The following is a 15,937-nucleotide window of genomic DNA, read 5'->3' on the forward strand; positions in this document are numbered from 1 at the left end:
TAGTGGAAAAAGTAAAGAAGTAGGAGTGGTAGCCTGGCTTATTTGGTAGAGTATGTGACTCTTGATCTTGGGATTGTGAATTTAAGCCCTAAATTGGGTGTAGTTTACTTAAAAAAAGAAAAAGTAAAGGAATATCTGGCACTATCTTCTGGATTTGTGCACCCATGGAAGTGTATGTGTGTAAATGTATGTGTCTCAGTACTGTTTTCTTAACAGCTAGTGGGCTGTACTTAAGCTCCTCTAAATGTTAGAGATAGAACTGGTTTACCATAAAGTTGATGAAGCTTAAATTCCTTTCAGAGCCCTCCTTCTGGGACCTAATATTATTATTTGTAATTTTTTTAAAAAGATTTTATTTATTTATTCATGAGAGACACACACAGAGAGAGGCAGAGACACAGGAAGAGAGAGAAGTAGGCTCCATGCAGGGAGCCCAATGTGGAACTCAATCCCAGGACTCCAGGATCACGCCCTGGGATGAAGGCAGATGCTCAACTTCTGAGCCACCCAGTCATCCCTATTATTTGTAATTTTGTATTCTTCTTATCTTAAAGAGGAGCTCTCAAGTCCTGGATTTGGTGAAGTTTCATTTCATTGTGACACTTTAAATACAGTTGGGAAGGATGAATAAGGGACAGAATATGAGAACAATATTAGTCTAAACAGGCTAGAAAAAAAATAAACAAGCTAGAGAGGGGATTTTATGGGATTTCAACAGTTTGGGCTGGAACTAACACTGAAAATCACCTAGTTCGAGTTTCTTATTACCAAGACAAATTTAAATGACTTGTGTGATGTTAAAGCTACAACACAGATCTTCTGTTTCTTGTAGTCTGTTATTACTACTCTCTCTAATTAGACACCATTTCCCTCTGCGGTGCCAGAATTAGAGCAATGAGTGGAGCGCAAGCTGTGTTACTACCAATGGCAAAAGCAGCTGCTCTAGTTCTGGACTTACACATCTTCCAATTACACTTTTGTCATTAGAGTAGAACTGAGTTATACAAAGATTGGTTTGGAGTTGAGGTATTATAGGAGAAGTAGGAGTTGACCCAGAGGAAACAAGAGTGTTAGCGTGAGTGGTGATGACCAGGCTGTACAAAGATCCTGCATGCTTTTAGCTGAGGGGGTCTAGATCTTGGTCTCAAAGGTTCTACACTGGGAATTAGTAGGCATGAATCTAATGTGTTGACACTTTCATCACTTAACTCTTCATTCTGACTTGCAGAATGGCTGGGATAACTATTGACCCTAAAAATCAAATCAGGGACTTTGATTAAGTTAATATATTTAAATATTAAATAATATTTAAAACACTTTCTCACATATGGCTAGACATGGTACTAATGAGATCAAAATTTGACCTTTGTATAAACGAGTTAGCTGCATGGTGAAAGCATGGTCCTATAGCTGTAGGCTATCTTTCCTACAATTTTAAGCCCAAGAGAGATGAGGTGAATGTCTGTTGATGGCTTAATACCTTTCATCTTTACTAGAAAAAAAGGTCAAATTACATGCTCAATTAATTAGTCATCCTCAAATGCTCTTCTTGATGCTGAAGTAGTGACCCTGCAACAAATTTTTGAAAGATAGTGAGGTAGAGAATTTAAAATTCTGGGTTAATATTCTCAAAGCCAAAAATTCTCATCTCTGATGAAGTTGAGTCTTTTAGTCTCCCTAGACTCCATTTTCTCTTTTGTGAAATGGTATAATAATACTCGTCCTGCCTACCTCCTAGGGTTGAATGACAAAACTAGAAAACATGAAACCATACTTTTTCTTTATATATTAACACATACTTCTTTGTTCTTTGTAGCAGGGTGTGGAAGATTAACATTGAAAACAATTAGCATGGCCCCTTATTTTCCTTCCCTGCTTTAGGAGTTTGTTCAGCCCATTATGGGGGACATTGGAATAAAGTTGGAAGGGGACATTTTTCTGAATGGAATGAAAATGCCTTTTTGTGTGTGTGCTGGTGATTTGAGTTTGATTTCCCAGAGTGTGATTGGGAATTTTATCAGGGAAATAGAAGAAAGAAGAAATTTAGAATGAGAGTGTAAAAAAGGGTGGGGATTGGAGTTAATAGAAACAGGAAGCTATAGAAGAATTTTAAAAATTTGTGACACTCCCTATTAGGAAATTGTGAACTAGGAAAGTTTCCCAAGCCCAGAAGGAGTCTAAGCCTGGAAGTGACAGATTGCTGTTGAGATACTTACTGCTCAAGTACCTACTAACTGTGGAGTCAGAGTGTTGGCTAGTTGATGGCTAAGCATGCAAGAAGTCTTTTCTCTGTCAACTTCAGGTTGTTCTGTGTACATTTAGCTTAGCAATACCCTAAAGAAATCTGTAAATCCAAAGAATCTCTATTAGCACTTGTTAGAGACTATCTTCCAAGAAATAGACTCTTACCTGTAGAGAGGTGGGTGGGGATGGGTAAAATAGGAGATAGGGATTAAGGAGTGCACTTGTGATAACTCCGGGTGCTGTATGGAAGTGTTGAATCACTACAGTTTACACCTGAAACTAATACTACACTATATGTTAACTAACTAGAATTTAAAGATTTTTCAAAAATATATTTGAGAGAGAAAGAAAGAACAAGCAAAGGGAGAAGAGCAGAGGGAGAAGGAGAAGCAGACTCCTTGCTGAGCAGGGAGCCCGACATGGAACTCAATCCAGGACCCTGAGATTATGACCTGAGCTGAAGGCAGCTGCTTAACCAATTGAGCCATCTAGGTGCCCCCTAACTGAAATTTTAATTAAAACTTAAAAAATAAAGGAAAGAGACTGTAGAGGCGCCTGGGTGGCTCAGTTGGTTGAGTGTCTGAGTCTTGATCTCAGCTCAGGTCTTGATCTCAGGGTTTTGGGTTTGAGTCCTGTGTTGGGCTCCATGCTAGGCATGGAGCCTACTTTAAGAAAAAGGTGGAGGGGCACGTTGGTGGCTCAGTTGGTTGAGCCTCCACTTCTTAATTTTGGCTCAGGTCATGATCTCAGGATTGAGGGCAGGACCCACACTTGGTGGGGAGGCTGCTTGAGGATTCTCTCCCTCTGCCCCTCCCCCCTTTCTAAAATAAATAAATCTTAAAACAACAATAATAAGAAGAGACTATATTTTCCCTATTGTATATTACCTACATTGAGCATGTTTGGGTACTCAGAGCCAAGATAGTAAAGTATGAATGTTCCTCATATCCTCTAGCTCTATAGATGGCACTAGGACCACCATCAACAACTTAGAAGCCTAATCATAATTTTTTCATTAATAAAATGATGGCAAGGATAAACTGAATGGATAGGTATAATTATAGTTTGGGGGAAGAATTACAATTCCAGGAGTTATGGTGAAAATAGGTTTAAACAATTTTTAGAATGAAAATCATTTTGAGAAATATGACCTATAATTTTTTTAAATTCTACTTCAAAAAAACATTCTAGGGGTGCCTGGGTGGCTCAGATGGTTGGGCATCTGCCTTCAGTTCAGATCATGATCCGGGGTCCTGGGGTCCTGGGATCAAGCTCTGCATTGGGCTCCCTGCTTTTCCCTCTCCTGCTCCACCTGATTGTGCTTTCTCTCTCTCTCTCTCTCTCTCTGTATGTCAAATAAATAAAATCTTTTAAAAATTAAAAAAAATTTAAATTAAAAAATAAAAACATTCTAAATGTTTCTTTGTCAAGTAACATCAATTTTTATAGTCTATGGACATCCAGTGTATATAAACGTTCTATGTTTAACTAAATGTTAAATTGAGTTTAGTTCAATTATTTTATTTTTTCTATGTTAAAATATGATTAAGAAAAAAAAGTGTACTTCTCATGTAGGATCACCACATGTCAAAGACTTTTTAAAATTGTTGCTATTTATCTTCATTTTCTTTTAAACCACTTTATTGAGGTCGACATGTAAAAACCTGCACATCTTTAACTTAATGTATACAAGTCTGACTTTGAGATTAAGTATACACTCATGAAATCATCACCACCATCAGGGTCATTGATGTATCCATTGCCTCAGCAAACTTCCTCCTTCTCCCTTTGTGATATGAAGATGTAGATGATGATGATGATGATTCAAAAAACACTTAACATAAGAGAACTACTCTTTTAGCAGATTTTAAGTACACAATAGAGTATTGTTAGCTAAAGAACTATGCTAAATAGCAGATCTCCATAACTTATTTGCCTAACATAATGAAACTGTGTACCCTTTGACCTTTAGGTCCCCAGTTTTCCCTACTCACAGACCCTGGAAACCACCATTCTAGTCTCTGTTTCTATGAGTTTGACTATTTTAGATTCCACATACTAGAAGTGAGATCTTGTCATTCTCTGACTTCTTTCACTTAACATACTGTCCTCCAAATCTATCACGTTGTCACATATGGCAAGATTTCTTTCTTTTTAGAGTCTGAATAATATTCCATTGTATGTATATAAAACACTTTCTTTACCCATTCATCCATTAATGAACATTTAAATTGTTTCCATATCTTGCCTATTATGAGTAATGTGGTAGTGAATGTGGGAGTGCAAGTTTCTCTTCAAAATCCTGATTTCAATTCATTTGGATAAATATCCAGAAGTGGGATTTCTGTATCATACGGTAGCTCAATTGTTTATTTTTGGTGGTGTGTCCATACTGTTTTCCTTAGCGGCTACTCCAATTTGCATTCCCACCAAAGGTGTACAGGGAGTTCCTTTCCTCCACATCCTCACCAATGCTTGTTATTTTCTGATTTTTGGTCATGCACATCCTAACAGGTTTGAGGTGATATCTCAATGTAGTTTCAATTTTCGTTTCCCTGATGATTAGTGATGAGACCTTTTCATGTACTTGTTGGCCATTTGTATATCTTCTTTGGAAAAATGGCTATTCAAGTCCTCTGAACTTTTTTTCTTTTTTAAGATTTTATTTATTTATTCATGAGAGACAGAGAGAGAGAGAGAGAGAGGGAGGCAGACACTGGCAGAGGGAGAAGCAGGCTCCATGCAGGGAGCCCGATGTGGGACTCCATCCCCGGACTCCAGGATCATGCCCTGGGCCTAAGGCAGGAGCTAAACTGCTGAGCCACCCAGGCGTCCCTCCTCTGATCATTTCATTGGATTTTTTTTTTTTTTGACTACTGAGTTGTACATGTTCTGTATATATTTTGGTTATTAACCCTTTATCTGATATATGGTTTGCAAATATTTTCTCACATTTTATAGCTGCTTTTTCATTTAGTTGATTGCTTTATTTGCAGAAGATTTTTAGTTTAATGTATTCTCACTTGTTTATTTTTGCTTTTCCTGCATGTGCTTTTGGTGTCATATCCAAAAAAATCATTGTCAAGACCATTGCAATGATGTCCCCCCCAACTATTCTAAAACTTTTATAGTTTAAGTCTTTAATCCATTTTGAGTAGATTTTTGTGATCCAATTTCATACTTTTGCATGTGAATATCCAGTTTTCTCAGCACTATTTATTTAAAAGACAATCCTTTCCTCATTTTGCATTCTTGGTATCCTTGTCAAAGATCAATTGGCCATATATGCATGGGCTATCTATACTGTTCCACGGATCTTTGTGTGTTTTTATGTCAGTACCATACTATTTTGATTACCACACCTTTATAAAATACTTCGAAATCAGGAAATATGATGTCTTCTATTTTGTTCTTTCTCAAGATTTCTTTGGCTATTTGGATTTAATGCCATTAGAATTTGATAGGAACTTGTGTTGAATCTATAGATTGCTTTGGGTAGAATGGACATTTACCAATAATTATTAATTCTTTCAACCCATGAACACAGAATATCTTTCCATTTACTTGTATGTTCTTCAATTTCTTTATTTTTGATTTTGTTTATTTTTAAAATTGAAGTATGGTTGGCATATACTACATTAGTTTCAGGTATATAACAGTGATTTGATATTTATTTACATGATGAAATGATCATCATGACTATACTTACTATTTGCCATTATACAAAGTTATTGTAATATTACTGATCAAATTCCTCATGCTGTACTTTACAACCGTGTGACTTATTTCTTTTATGACTGTCAGGTTGTACCTGTTAATCCCCCTCACCCATTTCACCCATCCCTCCACCCAGCTCCTCTCTGACAACCAGTTTGTTCTTCGTCCATGGGTCTGTTTCTGTTTTGTTTGTTAGATTCCACAAATGTAGTAATATGATATTTGCCTTCCTTTGTCTATGTTATTTCACTTAGCATAATGCAGTCTGGATACATCCATGTTGTTGCAAATGGCAAGATTTCATTATTTTTTATGGTAGAGTAATATTGCATTCCGAGTGTGTGTGTGTGTGTGTGTGTGTGTATCACATCTTCTTTATTGATTCATCTATCGGTGAACACTTATGTTGCTTCCATGTCTTAGTTACTGTAAATACTGTTGCAATGAACATAGGGTGCATATATTTTTAGAATAAATGTTTTTGTTTTCATTGCATAAATCCCATTGCTGGATCACATGATAAATCTATTTTTTGAGATTTTGAGGAATCTCCACACTGTGTTCCATAGTGGTGGCACCAATTTACATTCCCACCAGCTGTACATGAGGATTTCCCTTCTCTAAAACCTTACCAACATTTACTATTTTATGGCTTTTTGATACTAGCCATTCTGACTTGTGTGAGATGATATTTCATTGTGGTTGTGATTTGTACTTCCCTGATGATTAATGTTGTTTAGCATCTATTCCTGTGTCTGTTGGCCATCTATATGTTTTCTTTGGCAGAATACCTATTTAGGTCATCTGCTCGTTTTTTAAAACTGAATTGTTTGGGATTTTTTGGTGTTGAGTTATATGAATTATTTATATATTTTGGACAGTAACCTCTTATCAGATATATTATTTGCAAATATCTTCTTGCATTTGGTAGGTTGCCATTTCATCTTTTAATGATTCACTTTTCTGTGCAAAAGCTGCTTAGTTTGCTATAACCCCAAGTGTTTATTTTTGCTTTTGTTGCCCTTGCCTAAGGAGACAAAACCAAAAACGTATTGCTAATACTGATGTTCAGGAAAGCCTATATTTTCTTTTAGGGGTTTAGTGGTTTCAGATGTTTCATTTAAGTTCTTAATCCATTTTGAGTTTGTTTTTATGTTTGCTATAAGAATGTGGTCCAGTTTCATTTTTTGCAGGTAGCTGTATGATTTTCCCAAAACCATTCATTAAAGAGATTCTCTTTTCCCTATTGTATATTCTTGCCTCCTTTGTTGTAGATTAATTGATCATGTGAGTGTGGGTTCACTTCTGGGCTCTTTGCTCTGTTCTATTGATCTGTGTGTCTGTTTTTGTGCCAGTACCATACTGTTTTGATTACTATAACTTTGTAGTATATCTTGAAATCTGGGATTGTGATGCCTCCAGCTTTGTTCTTTCTCAAGTTTGCTTTGGCTATTCAAGGTTTTGTTTTGTTTTGTTTTGTTTTGTGACTCCATACAAATTTTGGGATCTTTTGTCTAGCTCTGTGAAAAATGCTATTGGTGTTTTTTATAAGGGTTGCATTAAATCTGTTTTTGGGTAGTATGGGCATTTTAAGAATATCAAATTTTCCAGTTTATGAGCATAGAGCATCTTTCCATTCATTTGTGTCATCTTCATTTTCTTTCAGCAATGTTTTATAGTTTTCAGAGTACAGGTCTTTTACCTCCTCAGTTAAATTTATTCCTAGGTATTTTATTCTTTTCGGTGTAATTTTAAATGAAATTATTTTCTTAATTTCTTTTTCTGCTACTTCATTATTACTATATAGAAATGCAACAGGTTTCTGTATATTGATTTCATTATCCTGCAACTTTAGTGAATTTGTATCAGTTCTGGTAGTTTTTTGGTGGAGTCTTTAGGGTTATCTATATATAGTATGTCATCTGCAAATAGTGATGGTTTAACTGCTTCCTTACCAACTTGGATGTCTTTTATTTTATTTTTCTTGTCTAATTGCTTTGGCTATGACTTCGAGTACCATGTTGAATCAAAGAGTTGAGAATGAACATCCTTGTCCTGTTCCTGATATTTGAGGAAAAGCTCTCATTTTTCCACCATTGGGTATGATGCTAGCTGTGGGTTTTTAAAATACAGCTTTTATTATGTTGAGATATGTTGCCTCTAAATCTACTTCATGGTGTTTTTTTTTTTTAATCATCAATCATTGTTGTACTTTGTTAAATGCTTTTTCTGTATCTATTGAAATGATCAGATGATTTTTATCCTTTCTCTTACTGATATCATTGATTGATTGGTGAATACTGAACCACCTATGCATCTGAGGGATAAATCCCACTTGATTGTGGTGAATGATTTTTTGAAATATATTTTTGGATTTGGTTTGATAATATTTGTTGATTATTTGTATATTTTTGTTCATCAGAGATATTGGCTTATAGTTTTCTTTTTCTGTGGTGTCTTTATCTGTTTTTGGTATCAGGGTAATGCTGGCCTCATGGAATGAATTTGGAAGCTTCCCTTCTTCTTCTATTTTTTGGAATAGCTTGAGAAACATAGGTATTAACTCTTCTTTAAATGTTTGGTAAAGGGCACTTGGGTGGCTCAGTTGGTTAAGCATCTACCTTCAGCTCAGGTCATGATCCCAGGGTCCAGGGATTAAGTCCCACTCGGAGCTCCCTGCTCCATGGAGAGTTTGCTTTTTCCTCTGTCTCTGCCTTTCTCTCTGTGTCTCTCATGAATAAATAAATGACATTTTAAAAATATAAATAAATAAATGTTTGGTAGAATTCACCTGTGAAGCTAACTAGTCCTGGACTTTTGCCTTGGGATTTTTTTTTATTACTAATTCTAATTCATTGCTATTACTTGGTCTGTTCAGATTTTCTCTTCCTATTTCTTCCCAGTTTTGGAAAGTTATATATTTCTAGGAATTTATCATTTTTTTTCTAGGTTGTCCAATTTGTTGCCATGTAATTTTTCATGATATTCTCTATAATCCTTTGTATTTCTGTGGTGTTGGTGATTATTTCTCTTCTTTCACTTTTTATTTATTTGAATCCTTTCTTTTCTTTCCTCCTTTTGTTTATTGTGTTTCTTTCTTTTGTTTTTGTTTGGATGAGTCTTTCTAAAGTTTTAGCAATTTTGTCGATCTTTTCATAGAACCAGCTCCGGATTTCATTGATTTGTTCTATTGCTTTTTCTAGTTCATTTATTTCTGCTCTAATCTTTATTTTCTTCCTTCTATTGGTTTTGGGTTTTGTCTGTTCTTCTTTCTATAGCTCCTTTCATTGTGGGTCAGGTTGTTTATTGGAGATTTTTCTTGCCACTTGAGGTTTGCCTGTATAACTATACTCTTCCCTATTAGAATGGCTTTTGCTGCATCCCAAAGATTTTTGACCATTATGTTTTTGTTTTTATTTGTCTCTATGTATTTTTTTTTAATTTCCTCATTGATTTCTTGGTTGACCCATTTATTATCTAGTAACATGCTATTTAACCTCCATGTGTTCGTGGTCTTTCTAGATTTTTTTCTTGTGGTTGGAAAAAATGCATGATATGGTTTCAACCTTTTTGCATTTATTGAGACTTGTGAAATTGTTTTTTTCTACTGATCTAAGGAAGAGAGATGAAAAAGTGAAATCAATTGCAGGTCTATGGTGTATTTCAGTTATTTACAAATTGGAGAGTATAAAATATTCAAAGACAATGAAAAGCAGAAGCCCCCCCAAAGGGGGATAAACAAGAAAGATGTGCTATAAGTAATACCTGGTTTTCCTTTGAAACAAAATTTTTCCCTTTAATCTCTCATCTTGTGATCAAAATAATCTTGAAATAAAAATTATTGTTTAACACAAAGTAAGGCCAATTTTATTACTTTTGTCCTGACTATTTGTATAGATACATCTGAAGTGTTATTTTATCACATAAGCCTTTTTAAATTGTTTAATTTTGCAGCTACTTATCTTTATTCAATAGATATGTCCAAATCTAGAAGTTGTGTATGCATTGTTATTTATATATATATCTCCTTGTCTATTATTTGTACTCTATGTATAATATAAATATTATGTATATAAAGTTGTACCTTTTATCATTGTATAATTTGGTCTTTATTTTATCCATTATTTTAGCCAATTTTATGCACTATTTCACCCATCAAGGACACTCTTTTACCCCCCAAAAATGAGGTCCATAGAGTATATTCATTCCCCCATATTCATTTCTTCCCTCTGCCCTCTGCTCCTCATATTTTTCTTTTCATTCTGTTTTTCAAGTCATGTAATCCAGTCACCCACTGAAGGACATCTGGGTATTTACAGGTTTTGGCTATTACAGATAAAGCTTATTCTTCTTTTTATTTTTTTAAAGATTTTTTTAAAGATAAAATCTTTAAAAAAATAAATAAAATAATTTATTTGAGATAGAGTGAGAGTGAGAGAGAGAGAGAGAGAGAGAGAGTCAAGCGAGCATGAGTTGGGGGGAGAGGCAGAGAGAGAAGGACAAGTAGGCTCTTTACTGAATAGGGAGTCTGACCGAGGGCCTGATCCCAGGACCCTGAGATCATGACCTGAGCCAAAGGTGGAGGCTTAACTGACTGAGCCACCCAGGAGCCCCATAGGTAAAGCTTCTTTGAACATTTATATATGGTTTCTTGTGTGAATTCAACTATTTATTTCTTTAAGATAAATGCCCAAAAATGAAACTGCTAGGTTGTAGAGTCATTGTATGTTCAGTTTTCAAAGAAACCTCCAAATTATTTATTGGATATAAAAGTGATTCCACTTTTTATTCCAACCAATAATGTTTGAAAATTGATCATTTTTCTGCATTCTCACTAGCAGTTGGTATTATCATTATTTTTTATTTTAGTCATTCTAAAAGATGTATAGTGATAGCACATTGTGGTTTTAATTTGCACTTTGCTAAGAGCTAATGAGGTTGAACAACTCTTCATGTTTTATTTTTCATTTGTATATCCTCTTCAATGAAATGCTTCTTCAAATTTTTGCCTACTTTCTATTGAGAATTTTTGGTTTTCTACTATTCAATTTTGAGAATTCTTTATGTATTCCAGACATGAGTGCTGTCTTAGTTCATTCAGGCTGCAATAAGGAAGCACCACAGACTGGGTATCTTATAAATAAGGGAAATTTATCTCTAGCAGTTCTGGAGGCTGGAAGTCTGAGATCAGGATGCCAGCATATCTAGATGAAGGCCCTCTTTTGTGTTGCAGATTTCTCATTGTATCCTCCCGTGGTGAAAGGGGCTTGGTGCCTCCATAGAGCCTTTTGACAAGGAACTAATCCCAGTCATGAAGGTGGAAACTTCATGTCTTTATCACTTCCCAATGACCCCACTAATACCATCTTCTTGGGGTTAGAATTTCAACATATGAATTTTGGGAGGACACAAACATTCAGACCATAACAAAACCCTTGTCAGATATATAGTATGCAAGATCCTACACTATAGTTGTCTTTTCATCCTCTTCACAGAATCTTTTTTTTTAATTTTTTTAAATTTTATTTTATTTATTCATGATAGGCACACAGTGAGAGAGAGAGAGAGAGGCAGAGACACAGGCAGAGGGAGAAGTGGGCTCCATGCGCCAGGAGCTCGACGTGGGACTCGATCCCGAGTCTCCAGGATCCCGTCCTTGGGCCAAAGGCAGGTGCTAAACTGCTGCGCCACCCAGGGATCCCCCTCTTCACAGAATCTTATGCAGAATAAGTTTTTAATTTTGATGAAACCCATTTATCAATTTTTTCTTTTCATAGGTCATGTTTTCGTGGTCAAAGTCTTCTTTGATTAGAACTAGATCTTGAAGACTATATCCATTATGTCTTTCTAAAAGTTCCATAGTTTTAAGTCCGTTATTCATTTTTGTGTTTTTTATATAAGATATGAGACTTATATTGAGATTCTTTTTTTGGGGGGGTGGCTGTAGATGTCCAGTTGCTCCAGCACCATTATTAAAATGGTCTGCTGAACTTTTAAAAAGAATTTATTTAGGGCTGCCTGGGTGGCTCAGCAGTTTAGTGCCACTTTTAGCCCAGGGCTGATCCTGGAGACCCGGGATGGAGTACCACGTCGGGCTCCCTGCATGGAGCCTGCTTCTCCCTCTGCCTGTGTCTCTGCCTCTCCCTCTCTCTCTGTGTCTCTCATGAGTAAATAAATAAAATCTTAAAAAAAAATAAAAAGAGTTTATTTATTTATGTATTTGAGAGAAAGAAAGAAAGGGAGAGCATGTGAGCAGGGGGAGGAACAGAGGGAGACAAACAAGCAGATTCCACACCTAGCATGGAGCCTGGCATGGAGCTCAATCCCACAACCCTAAGACCAAGACCTGAGCCAAAATCAAGAGTCTGACTTTAACCAACTGAGCCACCCAGGCACCCCTGGTCTTCTGAACTTTTTAATTGGAAAATTATTTTTAAGTGATGTACTTGAATCCTTTTAAGTATTTTTATTGTTTGTCCATTTTTTTATCTTCAGATTTTTATCTGTCTTTTCTAGCATTTTCGTTTAATCATTATTAAAAATTCCTTATGCTGCCTGGCCTTTCCCCCTCTGGGAGCTTTAGTATGACCATTCTTTTTCCATATTTTATCATTGAGCTTTAGGTCTGCTTATCTAGGTATATTAATGAGCAGAGGCTATAGGAGGTAAAAGATGAAGAAATGTTTAGCCTGTGGCAGTGCACAGGCAGGCTAGTAGTTCCTTGCTAGGATAGAAGCTTCTCTCTTCCCCATTCCCTCTGTGTTCTTCTAGCCTCTGAGACAGGATAAAAAGTCTACTGAAATAGTAGTTCTTTTTAGCATACTAATATTGGTATTCACCAGGGAGTTCTGAGTGCCTCACATGAGTCATCACTCCCAATAAAGACTAACACCTCACCCAGCTGCTTTTGATTCCAGGAACTATTTGGCATGGGGGCAGAAAATAGGCTGGGGTTGGAAGTGCAGGGGAAGGAGGGTCTATTAGTTCCCAAGAATATGGCTTCATTAAGAGTCTTTCACCTTATTGTTTTTAACAGCTGCATAGTATTTCTCATGTGGGAAATACTGTTTCTAGTTTTGTCACTGAACTGCCTTTGCAATGCTGTTATCCTGTGTTCCACAGTGTTTGACTAAAATAATCTATCCCTAATATTCAAATTTTAGTCCCTAATACTATTCACTACTATAGGGAACCAGTATTCCTTATAAAGTTTTTTGATTTCTTATCTCCATGCAGGGAACTTTTAAATGGGCAAAGAACATCTTATTGCCAGAATCAAAATTCTGCAGTACCAATGAACAGGCATAGGAGCAGCTAAGATCTCTCTGGCCAAACTTTGATAACTTGAGCATTCAAAGAATGATAATTATACTTTATTGGAATAATTTCAATATATAAAAAGCTATGAATGCATAAAGATACTCTAAAGGAGAAGTATTGGGACACCTTGCTGGCTCAGTGGTTGAGCGTCTGCCTTCGGCTCAGGGCATGATCCCGGGTCCTGAAATCAAGTCCTGCATTGGGTTCCCTGCAGGGAGCCTGCTTCTCTCTCTGCCTATGTCTCTGCCTCTCTCTTTCTGTGTCTCTCATGAATAAATAAAATACATGCACTATTGCTTACCATGAATAAATAAAATCTTTTTAAAAAATAAAGGAAAAGCATTAAGAACAAAGTATAAGACCAAAATGAAAAAAAAAATGAAAAAAAAAAAAATAAGACCAAAATGGCAGTGTAGGAGACTCTAGAGTCTGTCCCCCTCTAAAGATCAACAATAAAACAGCTATCTATGACCAAGAATGGCTCTGGGAGAGATATGGAGTCCATTTAAAAACACTGTGGAATAGAGAACCGGAGAATTACTGCACAAAAAAGGAAGAAAAACAGCTTAATTTTTCCTGCATCATTCCACTTTCCAAGTGGGCATGACTCAGTGCCGAGTGGGAACTCCCAAGCTAGAAATAGTCCCCTTCACTAGGAAAAGGAGAGTAGATGAGCAACCAGTTTCCTCAGCCTTCCAAAACTGCCCCCCACCCTGTCCCACCACCCATGAAAGACCTGCTTTGGTTTCACCCCAGCAGAGACAGGTGAAGCTGAGATGTATAGAGATGACTGGGAACCAGGAATCAAAACAGGCTCTTGGTGGGATTGACCTTAGTCCCTAGTGACCAGTACTATAGGGTATTCTACTGGGTTCACCACTGAAGATACCAGTGACCAGCACGGTTGCCACAGACCTCCTACAGATTTTTCCATTCCCACTCCCCCACCCTCACCCCCACACAGGTATTTTCCCATTTCCAGATGCCAGATACCTGAGTTTCCCCTGGCTCCCTAAGCATTCTCCCCACCCCCACACTACCCCCTACCCTGTGCCTGCTGTAGTGCAGGCCTCTATAGCTGACAAATGCAGGAATCCAGCCAAGACCCCCACAGCTGCCCCCCACCAATGTGTGTGCACATGAGGACAGCCCCTCCAGGTATAAACTGCACACCAGTGGCCAGATGCCTGTCACTGGTCTCCACTGATGTGTGCAAGCACATGGTAAGATCCTACAGCCAAGGAAGTGCATGCTGGCAGCCAAGATCCTCACAGCTGTTTGTGAGTCTGGATTCAATTCTATCTCCTATTACTGGCTGGCACTAATGGGCTCACCTACAGCTGTCCCACCTCTGCTGCATACCTGCCTGCTCCTACTTGGACTCACTTTGCTGGCCTCCACTGCCACTGTCACACCTGCGGAGAGACTGTGGAGACACAGGAGTGCATGCCCACAGCCAGGGCCTCCACAGCTTCTTGTGGGTACTGTCTCCTGCCACTGGCCTGTACAATGAGGCTCACCTGCCGCTAGCCAGCCCTTCCATTTGTATACCTGCATGAATCCAGCCTGACTCCCAACACTGGCCTCCTTTGCTGTGCACCTGTGGTAAGATCTGGCAGCCATGGGAGCACATGTTGACAGCCAGCACCCCTACAGCTACAAGAGCACCCACAGTTGGCCCCAGCCCTTGTGGCTTGCCTCAGCTCCTGCCAACTACATTTGCATCTGCAACTGGCTCTTGCCACTCCACGGACACCTACAGCTACCAAGGCTGAATCGTAAAAAAATAGAAAATCAGAACAGACCAATAACAAATAAGATTAATTCAGTGATCAATATCCTCCTAAAAAAGAAAATCCCAGGACCAGATGACTTGTGGGTGAATTATACCAAACATTCAATGAGGAATTAATATCAGTTCTTCTCAAACTCTTTCCAAAAAAATTGAAGAGAAGGGAACACTTTCAATCTCATTTTATGAGGCCAGCCTGACAAGGACACTGCAAGAAAAAGAAATTACAGGCTAACTTCCCAGATAAATATAGAGGCAAAAATCCTTAACAAAATACTAGCAAGCTGAATTCAATAGTACATTAAAAGGATCATATACCATAATCAAACGGGATTTATTCTGAGGAGCAAAAATGGTTCCACATATACAAATCAATAATTGTGAGACACCACATTAATAGACAAAAATCACAAGACCATCTCGGTAGATGCAGAAAAAGCAATTGACAACATTCAACATGCATTATGATAAAAACTCTCAACAAATTGGGAATAGAAGGAATGTACTTCAACTTAGTGCCATATATCACAAAGCCACAGCTGTATCATACTCAATGGGCTCCCTGCAGGGGAGCCAATGGTGAAAGATTGGAAGCTTTCTCTTGAAGGATCAGAGACAAGACACTCTCATCTCACCTTTACAACATAGTACTAGAAGTCCTGACCAGAGCAATTAGATAAGAAGGAAAAAAGGTATTCAAATTAGGAAGGAAGCAGTAAAATTGTCTCTATTAACTGACAATGTGATATATATGTGTATATATGTTTATGTATATAAAATCCTGAAGCAACTATGCCAAAAACTGCTAGAAGTAATAAATGAACTCAGTAAGGTTTCAGGATACAAAATCAACATGCAGGGCAG

The 15,937-nt window shown here is 37.3% G+C and overlaps 1 pseudogene; it reads right to left on the bottom strand.

Annotated features, from left to right (window-relative positions):
* The window catches only part of LOC112921508 (protein SGT1 homolog pseudogene), a 28,469-nt pseudogene extending 13,565 nt beyond the window's left edge, over window positions 1-14,904 (bottom strand).
* Between the last annotated feature and the right edge of the window lie 1,033 nt (window positions 14,905-15,937).

Source organism: Vulpes vulpes, chromosome 2 (genome assembly GCF_048418805.1).
Source record: "Vulpes vulpes isolate BD-2025 chromosome 2, VulVul3, whole genome shotgun sequence".
NCBI lineage: Eukaryota > Metazoa > Chordata > Mammalia > Carnivora > Canidae > Vulpes > Vulpes vulpes.